Raw genomic sequence first — 12,081 nt, forward strand, 5'->3', positions numbered from 1 at the left:
ATAAACAAGACCTATCAGCCCCAGTACCAGTAAAAATAAGATGCATAGCAGCTGCCACCCTTTAGAACAGTATAGGACTTAGAATCTGAAGGAATTAAAAAGTTGAATTCCTTTAGAATTGAGGTGAAGAATGGTCCAGAAGCAGTTCCATTTTGAAGGTGAAGGCAGAAAGGCAAGTTGATAGTGAAAATGAGCTTGCTGCAACAGATGCAGATGTTGGAAATGAATCTGCTGATTCTGCGGTGTGAAAAACTACTGGTTCTGAGTTGGGGCATTGCTTTTCCAGTGTCCATAATTTCCACAATTACTGTATGATGAAGGTTTTTTTTTAAAAAAAAATCCATTCAATTGTGTCCAATTCTTGGAGACTGCCTGGACAAGTCCCTGCAGTTTTCTTGACAAAGTTTTTTGGAAGTGGTTTGCCATTGCCTCCTTCCTAGGGATGAGAGAGTGTGACTGGCCCAAGGTCACCCAGCTGGCTTTGTGCCTAAGGCAGGACTAGAACTCTCCTACCACGCCTGATTGGCTCTTGGGCTGAGAGAGAATGACTGGCCCAAGGTCACCCAGCTGGCTTTTGTGCCCAAGGCGGGACTAGAACTCAGGGTCTCCCGGTTTCTAGCCTGATGCCTTAACCATTACACTAAACTGGCTCTTGTATGATGAGCAGTATCAGGTTTATACTGAGGCTATCTCTTACATTTCCAGTGCAAATCCCATTGTATCTTAGGCTGGCTATCCCCATCAGTAAAACTGAATACCACCAATAGTTTTTTTTCATGCATAGCTGGTTGAGAAAGAAGTGCACTTTGAGATGGTCAGAGGGATGGTCAGCAGCTGCTAGTACTGTAGTTCTGCTATTGGTTTCTGTTCCCAAGCTAGCAGGAGCACCTTTATTCTTTACTAACATTGGAAAATAGTCCATTTACACTGTTCTAATTCTCTACAAAAAAATTCCAGGATCCTCAAGAACTGAAGGAAAAATGGTAACCATATTTGGTAAATCAGTGGGAGACTAAGGGAGATTTACGGGTATGAGACACTCTGGCTGAAGTTAAGCCTTTGATAACAGTTGGGATTGCTGCTGGTGTACCATCCTCCCTGCTGCACAGCATCATTCCTGCTTGAGATCCTAGATTCTGTTGCTGGTTGGCGGTGAAGTCCCTGAGCTGCTGGTCCTTGGGGATTTTAAGCTGCCACCTGGTGAGATGAGTCCAGGGTGGCTCAGGAGTTCATAGCTTCCATGGCAAATATGGACCTATCCCAAATATTACTAGGCTCAATGCATATTGGGGGTCACACATTAAATCTGTTTTTTGTCTTGGGGCAGTTGCAGGGCAATCTGGCACTGGAGGACATTACTATCAGTTTGTTGCCATGGACAAATCACTCTTTGGTTGCACTCTGGCTCACTGGGAGCACTTACCCCTGCAGGGAGGTAGGGCCTGTTAGGTTGGCCTCCTGCATGTGACAGATGGACCCTGTTGGGTTTTAGAGGGAGCTTGGGTTTTTCTCTGAAGATCTGTTGGCAGGTTGGCCGAGGACTTGGTTACAACCTGGAATAAGTGGGTGACTGAGGCCCTGAACTGGATTGCTCCTATGCAGCCTCTCTTTGTGTGCTGATATAAATTTATTTCTTCTTCTTCTTCTTCTTCTTCTTCTTCTTCTTCTTCTTCTTCTTCTTCTTCTTCTTCTTCTTCTTCTTCTTCTTCTTCCTCTTCCTCTTCCTCTTCCTCTTCCTCTTCCTCTTCCTCTTCCTCTTCCTCTTCTTGATTCTCTGAGAGGCTCTGGGAGATGAAGTACCAGAAGTGACACTTGGAGTACCACTGGAGAAACACAAAGACTGAATCCAACTGAATATGAGTGAGAGCCCATATCTGAATATGCCCCATATATTGAAGGGTAGTGAATTTCTCTGCCCTTATTGTATCTACCAATAGCTGCCTAGTGGCCCTGTTTTAGAGTGACCTGTTGGGGTGGGGGTGGGGGACCAGGCCACAGGATGATCTACAGGATGGTGGTAAGGAATATTCATGCTATCTGGCAGATAAATTTGCTTGGATTCATTCAGAGTTGGACTCTGACTAGACAGATCTAAGTGAGTTGCCCAGGGCACAGTCTTGTGAGGTTATCTGGACTGAGTTAGATTGTGTGATAACCAAGGAAATGGACAAGATCTTCTAATCTGTTAGTTTGGTCACCTCTCTATTAGTTCCTGGCTCCCCTTGGTTGTTGGCCTTGAAAGAGGTGGTGGTATGCCCTCTCCTCAAGAGGTCACTGCTAGGCCCCTCCATTCTGGACAATTATGTTTGTGTTGTTTTATGTTTTTAACTATTTTTACAGTTTTGTGGATTTTGTACACCGTCCAGAGTCTTTTGGAGTAGGCAGACTCCAATAAATAAACACACAAAGAAACAACAACAGTTGGAGTGGATCCAACAATCATTTTATGAGTTCTAAAGCTAGCAGCTTACAGTGAGTCATGGTCTCTTACACTCAAATAAGTCAAGAACAAGAGCCCCAAGGTTACAGGTCTTATATAGAATCTTGATTAAAGACTGTATGAACATGCAGATATATTAGCAGAAGTCCCAAAATACAGAGAGAATTACTGTACAGCTGATAAGGCTGCAAGATAACAAGAAGGCAGATGGAGTGTTATTCGAAGTATGAAGAGGCTACAGATACATCCTTTGAAGGTAACACAGAAGCTTTGATGTTGGAGAGGTACCAAGTGTTATTCTAAAAAGCTGACTCTGCTCTTTATTGTGGAAAGAGAGAAGACAGGAACCCCACAGAACCTTGAATCTGTTCTTTTGCTAACTGTAAGCATTTCAGTCATTGAATCATTTGATAGCACAGTGGTACAACTGCTAAAATTCCTCATGTAAATGAGCATCGAAGGGGAAATATGCATAGAAGTATGAAGAAAGAAATCATAGAAAGGCATAAGCAGACCTTTCTAAATTCTTATTTCACTTCTCTATACCCCCACAGTGTGACGTGTGGTGTCCAGCCCCCAAAATGTTACCCATCCCCGTTTAAAGCATTTTCGAAACTTCATTTCTTTGCTGCAAAGTGCAAGAAATCTATCCAGGATAATAATAGGAAAAAAGTTCTTTGTGACACTTGCTTTAAAGGGCACAAATGGATTTGTATGGTTTATAATGGCTCTTCAGACAGTGTCTCTCTCACCTGTGGAGCTCAAGGATAGAACCCTTCTTTACGATTATATGTAGAATTTAGTTTAATTCCGGTTTATTGCCCTTTAAGGCATTAGCCGAGAATGGGTTTGATCAGCAGGTTTTATTTTATGTGACTGAGGTCTCAAGTTTCCTTTGTTCATGACGTTTTGATTTTAGATGCTTACTGTGAGAATTAAAAAAAAAAAAGGTGGAGGAAGCCCAGTGGTTTTGCTTAAATATTTTTCAACACAGCCAGAAATGGAATAGAGGGTTTGGGGGATTTTTTTTTTTTTCTGTCTTCATCTTTTCTCTACCATTTGGAGAACTCTATTATGAATGCTGAAAAACAGCCATAATTTGTTCCTATAGAAACCCACTTTAATGAGGGTGATTTTAAATACAGGGATAATATTTGCCCAAATGAATGAAAGAAGGGGAAAGTCTATGTTATTGAATTCGGCAGTTTAGTATGGCTGCTGTGCAGAGGGAGAATTTTAAACGGATTCCAAATGTAGATGCCTGCTTTTAAAAGTGATTTTTATTCTGAGCTCAGAAAGAAGATGAGAGGCTTCCATTCCTCCAACTGTCAGAAACCCCACTCATTTTATGGTAGCAAGTGGATCCTCCAACACAAGGGTTTTCACACAAGGTATTGCTAAAGCTGTAAGAGATTTTTTGGCTCAATAGTGAAAAGGATGTTTGCCAAAGACGACTATAGAAAGTTCTTTTTCTCCCTCATAGGAATTGTCCTTGCCTTTGGCAATCCAAAACACCAACTAATTCTAAACCTTTGTTGAATTACAGAAACCTTTGTGCATGCAATGTTCCTATAGTCCTCAGTTCTCTTCTGGGAGGGGAGATGTATCACAGCTAGATTCCAAGGGAGAAGGGGAGAAAATAATGGTAAGAAATACAGCAGTGAGTTGGAACCTCACTCTGGATTTAAATTGGGTCCTTCTTTCCACCCAAGGCTGGATCATCCTTTGGGTACTATAGACGTGGTATACAAGGTCTACAAAGATCTCAAAAGCTTCCAAAAAGGCTTGAGCTCCCTGAAGAAGTCTTAGATGACTCAAAATGTGAAAAAGGTCTTTTTAGTTAGATATAATTCTATCTTATATAGTCCAATTTTATACTATGGGAACTATACAAAGCAAGTACACCTTTGTCTTATTTTTAAAGGGCCCTTAAAAAGAGCCTCTGAAGACCCTTGTTTCCACCTTTGTGGATTCTCTTCCTCATGATCAGAAAGTGACACTCCAATTCCCGACTCTGAAGGACAATCAATTCAAGCTGGTGGAAGAGCAGCGAGTTGAGAGATGCAGGACAACCCATCTGTAAAGATGGGTTTCTTGGGACTGTTGGTCTCACTGAAAATCATCACCAAGAGGAGGGCTGAAGAACATCAGATGAGTCAAGGAAGGGTACTTTTTGTTCACAGAAGCATAAAAGCACAAATCTAAAGTTAGTCTTTGCGGCACACAACATTTCTGACAGTCCATCTTGTACTTGCTTTGCTTGCAGTTCTCAAACTTCACCTGCACCTTGGCCCACACGTTTCATAACCTTCTTCAGATACAATATGGCGCTCTTGAATCTTGGCTTCAGAATGGATTGCTCACATTTTGTCCAGTGACTTTGTGGGGATAGGAAGAGGTCATGCTCACAGACCATCACAGTTCCAGCTCTTCATCTCTTCTTTAAAAAAACGATTAACCAATCTCTGCTTGAAGAACTGTAGTAGGAAGAAGCCACAATCTTTCTACAAAGATATTCCATTTATAAAAGTGCTGGGTCACCAAGTCCCATGCGATCACATTGGAGGTTTCTACTTCTCACAAAACAAGAATCCATCTATTCCTGCTCTGAGTCAAACGTATTTGTTTACTTCAATTTATATGGCTGCCCCTCTCAACATTGTGACTCTAGGGGGTGAACAGCCATTAAAAAAAAAACATAAAATCATAATACCCCAATAAATATGTGAATGGCAGCCAAGCGGGGGGAGGGGGAGAAGCCATCTGAACCATCAATACAACCATCCCATGGCTCTGTCACATATTCCAATGTACAGGATCTTAGGTACATTATTGTTGTTGTTTGTTGTTTATTCATTCAGTCGCTTCCGACTCTTCGTGACCTCATGGACCAGCCCACGCCAGAGCTTCCTGTCGGTCGTCAACACCCCCAGCTCCCCCAGGGACGGGTCTGTTACCTCTAGAATATCATCCATCCATCTTGCCCTTGGTCGGCCCCTCTTCCTTTTGCCCTCCACTCTCCCTAGCATCAGCATCTTCTCCAGGGTGTCCTGTCTTCTCATTATGTGGCCAAAGTATTTCAGTTTGGCCTTTAATATCGTTCCCTCAAGTGAGCAGTCTGGCTTAATTTCCTGGAGGATGGACTGGTTTGATCTTCTTGCAGTCCAAGGCACTCTCAGAATTTTCCTCCGACACCACAGTTCAAAAGCATCGATCTTCCCTCTCTCAGCCTTCCTTATGGTCCAGCTCTCGCAGCCATATGTTACTACAGGGAACACCATTGCTTTAACTATGCGGACCTTTGTTGTCAGTGTGATGTCTCTGCTCTTCACTATTTTATCGAGATTGGTCATTGCTCTTCTCCCAAGGATTAAGCGTCTTCTCATTTCCTGACTGCAGAAATCTTTGCACCTAGGAATACAAAGTCTTTCACTGCTTCTACGTTTTCTCCCTCTATTTGCCAGTTATCAATCAAGCTGGTTGCCATAATCTTGGTTTTTTTGAGGTTTAGCTGCAAGCCAGTTTTTGCACTTTCTTCTTTCACCTTCATCATAGGGCTCCTCAGTTCCTCTTCACTTTCAGCCATCAAAGTGGTATCATCTGCATATCTGAGATTGTTAATGTTTCTTCCAGTGATTTTAACTCCAGCCTTGGATTCCTCAAGCCCAGCATGTCACATGATGTGTTCTGCGTACAGGTTGAATAGGTAGGGTGAGAGTATACAGCCCTGCCGTACTCCTTTCCCAATCTTAAACCAGTCCGTTGTTCCGTGGTCTGTTCTTACTGTTGCTACTTGGTCATTATACAGATTCTTCAGGAGGCATACACCATGACTTGGTATCCCCATACCACTAAGAACTTGCCACAATTTGTTATGGTCCACACAGTCAAAGGCTTTAGAATAGGCAATAAAACAGAAATAGATGTTTTTTCTGAAACTCCCTGGCTTTTTCCATTATCCATCGGATATTGGCAATTTGGTCCCTAGTTCCTCTGCCTTTTCTAAACCCAGCTTGTACATCTGGCAATTCTCGCTCCATGAATTGCTGAAGTCTACCTTGCAGGATCTTGAGCATTACCTTACTGGCATGTGAAATGAGTGCCACTGTTCGATAGTTTGAACATTCTTCAGTTTCCCTTTTTTGGTATGGGGATATAAGTTGAATTTTCCAATCTGATGGCCATTCTTGTGTTTTCCAAATTTGCTGGCATATAGCATGCATTACCTTGACAGCATCATCTTGCAAGATTTTGAAAAGTTCAGCTGGGATGCCATCATCTCCTGTTGCCTTGTTATTAGCAATGCTTCTTAAGGCCCATTCAACCTCACTCTTCAGGATGTCTGGCTCTAGCTCACTGACCACACCGTCAAAGCTATCCCCGATACTGTTATCCTTCCTATACAGGTCTTCCGTATATTCTTGCCACCTTTTCTTGATCTCTTCTTCTTCTGTTAGGTCCTTGCCATCTTTGTTTTTGACCATGCCCATCTTTGCCTGGAATTTACCTCCGATGTTTCTAATTTTCTGGAAGAGGTCTCTTGTCCTTCCTATTCTGTTGTCTTCTTCCACTTCCGCGCATTGCTTGTTTAAAAATAATTCCTTATCTCTTCTGGCTAACCTCTGGAATTTTGCATGTAATTGGGCATATCTCCCCCTATCACTGTTGCCTTTTGCTTTACTTCTTTCTTGGGCTACTTCTAGTGTCTCAGCAGACAGCCATTTTGCCTTCTTGGGTTTCTCTTTCTTTGGGATGTATTTTGTGGCTGCCTCCTGAACAATGTTGCAGACTTCTGTCCATAGTTCTTCTGGACCCTACCTACTAAGTCCAGTCCCTTAAAACTATTCTTCACCTCCACTGCATATTCCTTAGGAATATTAGTGAGCTCATATCTAGCTGATCTGTGGGTCTTCCCTAATCTCTTTAGTCTGATCCTAAATTGCACAATAAGAAGTTCATGATCTGAACTACAGTCAGCTCCAGGTCTTGTTTTTACCGACTGTACAGATGTCTGCCACCTTTGGCTGCAAAGGATGTAGTCAATCTGATTTCGGTGTTGTCCATCTGGGGAAGTCCATGTATAAAGCCGTCTCTTAGGTTGTTGGAAGAGAGTGTTTGTTATGCAGAGTGAGTAGTCTTGGCAAAATTCTATCAGCCTATGTCCTGCTTCGTTTTGTTCTCCCAGGCCATGCTTACCTGTAATTCCAGGTGTCATTTGACTGCCCACCTTAGCATTCCAGTCTGCTGTGATGAAGATAACATCTCTTTTAGGCGTGTTGTCCAGTAGGTGCTGCAGATCCTCATAGAACTGCTCTACTTCAGCTTCTTCAGCATTTGTGGTTGGGGCGTATATTTGGATCACTGTGATGTTAGATGGCTTGCCCTGAATTCGAATTGAGATCATTCTGTCGTTTTTTGGGTTGTATTCAAGCACTGCTTTCGCGACTTTACTATTAATTATGAAGGCTACTCCATTTCTTCTGTGGTCCTCTTGTCCACAGTAGTAGATTTGGTGGTCATCTGATGTGAAGTGGCCCATTCCAATCCATTTCAGTTCACTGACGCCCAGAATGTCTATCTTTAATCTTGACATCTCACCAGTAACCACATCCAATTTGCCCTGGCTCATAGATCTTACATTCCAGGTTCCAATGGTGTGTTGATCCTTAGAACATTGGATTCGCCGTTCACCACCAGCACCGTCGGCTGCTAGCCGTCTTTTCGGCTTTGAGCTAGCTGCGTCATCATGTCTGGGGCTAGTTGAACTCATCCTCTGTTCCTCCCCAGTAGCATTTTGACCATCTTCTGACCTGGGGGTCTCATCTTCCGATGGTATACCGACATATCTCTGGTTGTACTGATCCATTTAGTTTTCACGGCAAGAATACTGGGGTGGGTTGCCATTACCTTCCCCAGGGATCGCGTTTAGTCTGACCTCTCTGTCATGACCTTCCCATCTTGGGTGGCCCTTCACGGTTTAGCTCATGGCATCATTGAGGTGCTCAAGCTCCAGCACCACAACAAGGTAACAATCCTTTGCTGAAGTAGGTACATTATACTGTGTATAATGTACACAACACACTAAGGGGAAAAGGGGCTGTAGAAAGAAGAACCAAAAAAGTGTGTCTGCTTGTGATTCTTCATTGCTCTTTCAATGTTTCCACCATCTCCTTTTAAACCCTTCTCACCCCCAAATTACAGAGGCATTATAGTCTCCCCATATTTTACAGGTCTGTTGGAATTTGGGTTCTTCTACACGAGGCACTGATGTTGGAATTTCACTTGCATGCCCTGGCTTTCTGCACCTATAAACCTATTGAAAAAATGAATGCAGCAATAGATAGCAGAGGGTCATTGTCTAAGAGACTTCCCTTGTATTTCTTTATGTAACATGTCTCTTAAAGGTTGGGCTGATATTCCTAGGGTCTTCATCACTACCTTCTTCTCCCAATTCAGCCATCTTTCTCTGACGTGGGCAGTTCAGGTTTTTACTGGCTTTGCTTCCTTTCCATAATGGAAGAGCACAGACAAAAGGCTGCTAGCTAAGAACCTTAGTAATTTGGGCTTTCTTATCACCATGTTATTTCCCAAATATTTATCTTTCTTTTCTTTTATACAAGGACCAGCCACACAAATGGTTTCTTATAAAAGTTTTCTTCTTAAATGTAGTGTTTCTCTTTCCACACATCCTTTCTGCTTTATCTGCTAGCCAACACTTGAAGCCACTTCCGCAACAGCAGCAAATCTTTGTGTGTGTGTGATTGTGTGTGTGTGTGTGTGTGGATGGATGGATGGATGGATGGATGGATGGATGGAGGGAGGGAGGGATGGATGGATAGATAGATAGATAGATAGATAGATAGATAGATAGATAGATTATCACAAGAACTGGATATGGATACAAGTTCAAGAGTGGAACTACCATCAGCCACCTCCTCTACATGGAAGATGTCAAGCTATATGCTAACAGTGAACGAGACATCGACTCACTGATCCACCTGACATGGATCTACAGTGAGGACATTGGGATGTCATTCAGATGATAAAAGTGTGGCCAGATGGTAGTAAAGAGAGGGAAGGTAGTTAAGATTGATGGGGTGGAACTACCAGCAGGCCACATAGCAGACATACAGACCAGCTACAATACTTTGGTGTCCCACAGATGCATGGGAACCACGATGAATCTGGAGGCAAGGAAGACAGCAACATCCAAGTACCACCAAAGGATAAGACAGGTCCTAAAGAGCCAGCTCAATGGGAAGAACAAGATCCACGCCATCAACATGTATGCCCTGCCAGTCATCAGATGCCTTGCCTGTAGAGTGAGCTGGCCAAAGGAGGACATGGAGGCTGCTGATGTGAAGATCTGGAAGCTCCTCACAATGTATGGAGGCTTCCACCCCAAGTCCAACACCAAGAGACTGTACACCAGGCAGAAAGAGGGCGGGCAGGGTCTGGTGAGCATCCAAGCCACTGTCCTGGATGAGACCCAGAGCATCCAGGAGTACATCAGTAAGATGACATCTAAAGATGAGCTGTTGAGAGAATCCCTTGAAGCAGCAGCAGACATGGAAGGAAGATCAAGCAGAGGAAGTGTCATGGCAAGACAAGACCCTGCATGGGATGTACCATTGACAGATAGCTGAGGTGGCTGACATTGGGAAACCCTACCAGTGGCTGGAAAGGGCTGGACTAAAAGATAGCACTGAAGAACTGATCATAGCAGCACAAGAACAGGCACTAAGCACCAGATCCATAGAAGCAGGGGGCTACCACACTAGACACGATCTGAGGTGCAGACTGTGCAGAGAGGCCTCAGAGACAGTCCAACACATAGTGGCAGGGTGTAAGATGCAGGCAAGGACAGCATACACTGCACAGCACAAACAAGTAGCTGGCATTGTGTACAGGAACATCTGCACAGTGTATGGGCTAGATCCTCCCAAATCCAGATGGGAGAATGACAGGGCTAAGATCCTGTGGGACTTCCAGATCCAGGCAGACAGACAGGACCTGGCCAATCAACCAGACATTGTGGTAGTAGACAAGGACCAGAAGACAGTGGTGGTGATAGATGTAGCGGTCCCAAGTGACAGCAACATCAGGAAGAAGGAGTTTGAGAAGCTAGAGAAGTACCAGGGCCTGAAGGAGGACCTAGAGAGGATGTGGGAAGTGAAGGCCAAAGCAGTCCCATTGGTGGTAGGAACACTCAGGGCCATGACTCCTAAGCTGGGAGAGGGGCTCCAACAGATCCCAGGAGCAACACCAGAGCTCTCTGTCCAGAAGAGTGCAGTGCTGGGAACAGCTAAGATACTGCACAGAACTCTCAAACTCCCAGGCCTCTGGTAAAGGACCTGAAGTTGAAGAAGACACATACCACCCAATCAATCAATCAATCAATCAATCAATCAATCAATCACTGTTCTCTTTGAGCAGGTAAGTCAGTCTTCTTCAACTCACCTATAATACCTTACAAATAGCAAAACTTTGGTATGGCTACTTGAGGCCCTGGAACTTCATAGGGCTTGTGAGTGAGTCAGTGGCTCAACAGCTGAAACTTTTACCAATCCCCACTGACCTCACAAAGTTGTCACACTTCCTGCATGCACCAGGTTCTGGGGTTTCTTGCAGGCAGAACAGTCTTTTTTTATTTCCTATTTTCCTTTCCAAGAACAAACATGAGCAAGGATGAGGCAGGGAAAAGGGCATTTGCAAGCTTCTGATGTCAGTGTTCCTCCATGGTTAGTTGGTGGAAGGCAGTATTGGTCAGTTGAGGAGGTCATCATGGCTTGGAGGGCCGGGACAGGTGAAGCCAATGGCTGTGAGAAAAAAAAAGTGCCCTTTGTTTAGAAAAAGAAGTCAAGGACGCATAATATCAGCTGATTTATTTGACAAGCATTATTGTGGGTTGTAATCCACAAACTACAGTAAGAGCACAGACCCATAGAAGTGTCCCAGTTTCTCTTTCTGAGATCAGAACCCTCCAACAGCCTGAAATAATGACAGAAGGAGGTCTATAGAACAGTGTTTCTCATTCTCAGCAACTGTAAGATGTATGGACTTCAACTCCCACAATTCCCCAGCCAGGATGCTGGCTGGAGAATTCTGGATGTTGAAGTCCATACATTTTAAGGTTGCTGAGGTTGAGAAACACTGCTGTAGAAGAAGGACAAGAACCATTCTGTTTTGTTATGGGCATGAACTAATAGACAGATCTTATTTCATTGTATGTGTTTTTTTACCCCGCCTGGAATTTGGGGAGCTGGACAATAAATAAATAAGCAAGCAAGCAAGCAAGCATGTGAGGGAGAGACTTTGAGAAAAGAGAAGCCCTCCAGGCTCTTTTGCAAGTACCTTTCTGTGGCACTAACGAGGCAGCAGAGGTGAAATTTTGCAAACAGAGCTGTGGAAAAGTGGGGTATATGTCTCCCGTGAGGCTGACAGGCTCCAGGAACAGGACAGGAGAGGGTGCCTTAAGTAGTTTCTGCTAGTGGTAGAAGGAATGGTTCATCAGCTCTCCAGAGTCACAGTGCTTCCAAGAAAATAGCATTTTTATTCTACACAGTTTTATTCTTTCAAATGAACCAGAGCAGAGCCAGAATAAAATGGGCTTTGTTCCCAAGGTGTCTTGATATCATGCC

The sequence above is a fragment of the Candoia aspera genome, chromosome 8 (genome assembly GCF_035149785.1).
Source record: "Candoia aspera isolate rCanAsp1 chromosome 8, rCanAsp1.hap2, whole genome shotgun sequence".
NCBI classification, from domain to species: domain Eukaryota; kingdom Metazoa; phylum Chordata; class Lepidosauria; order Squamata; family Boidae; genus Candoia; species Candoia aspera.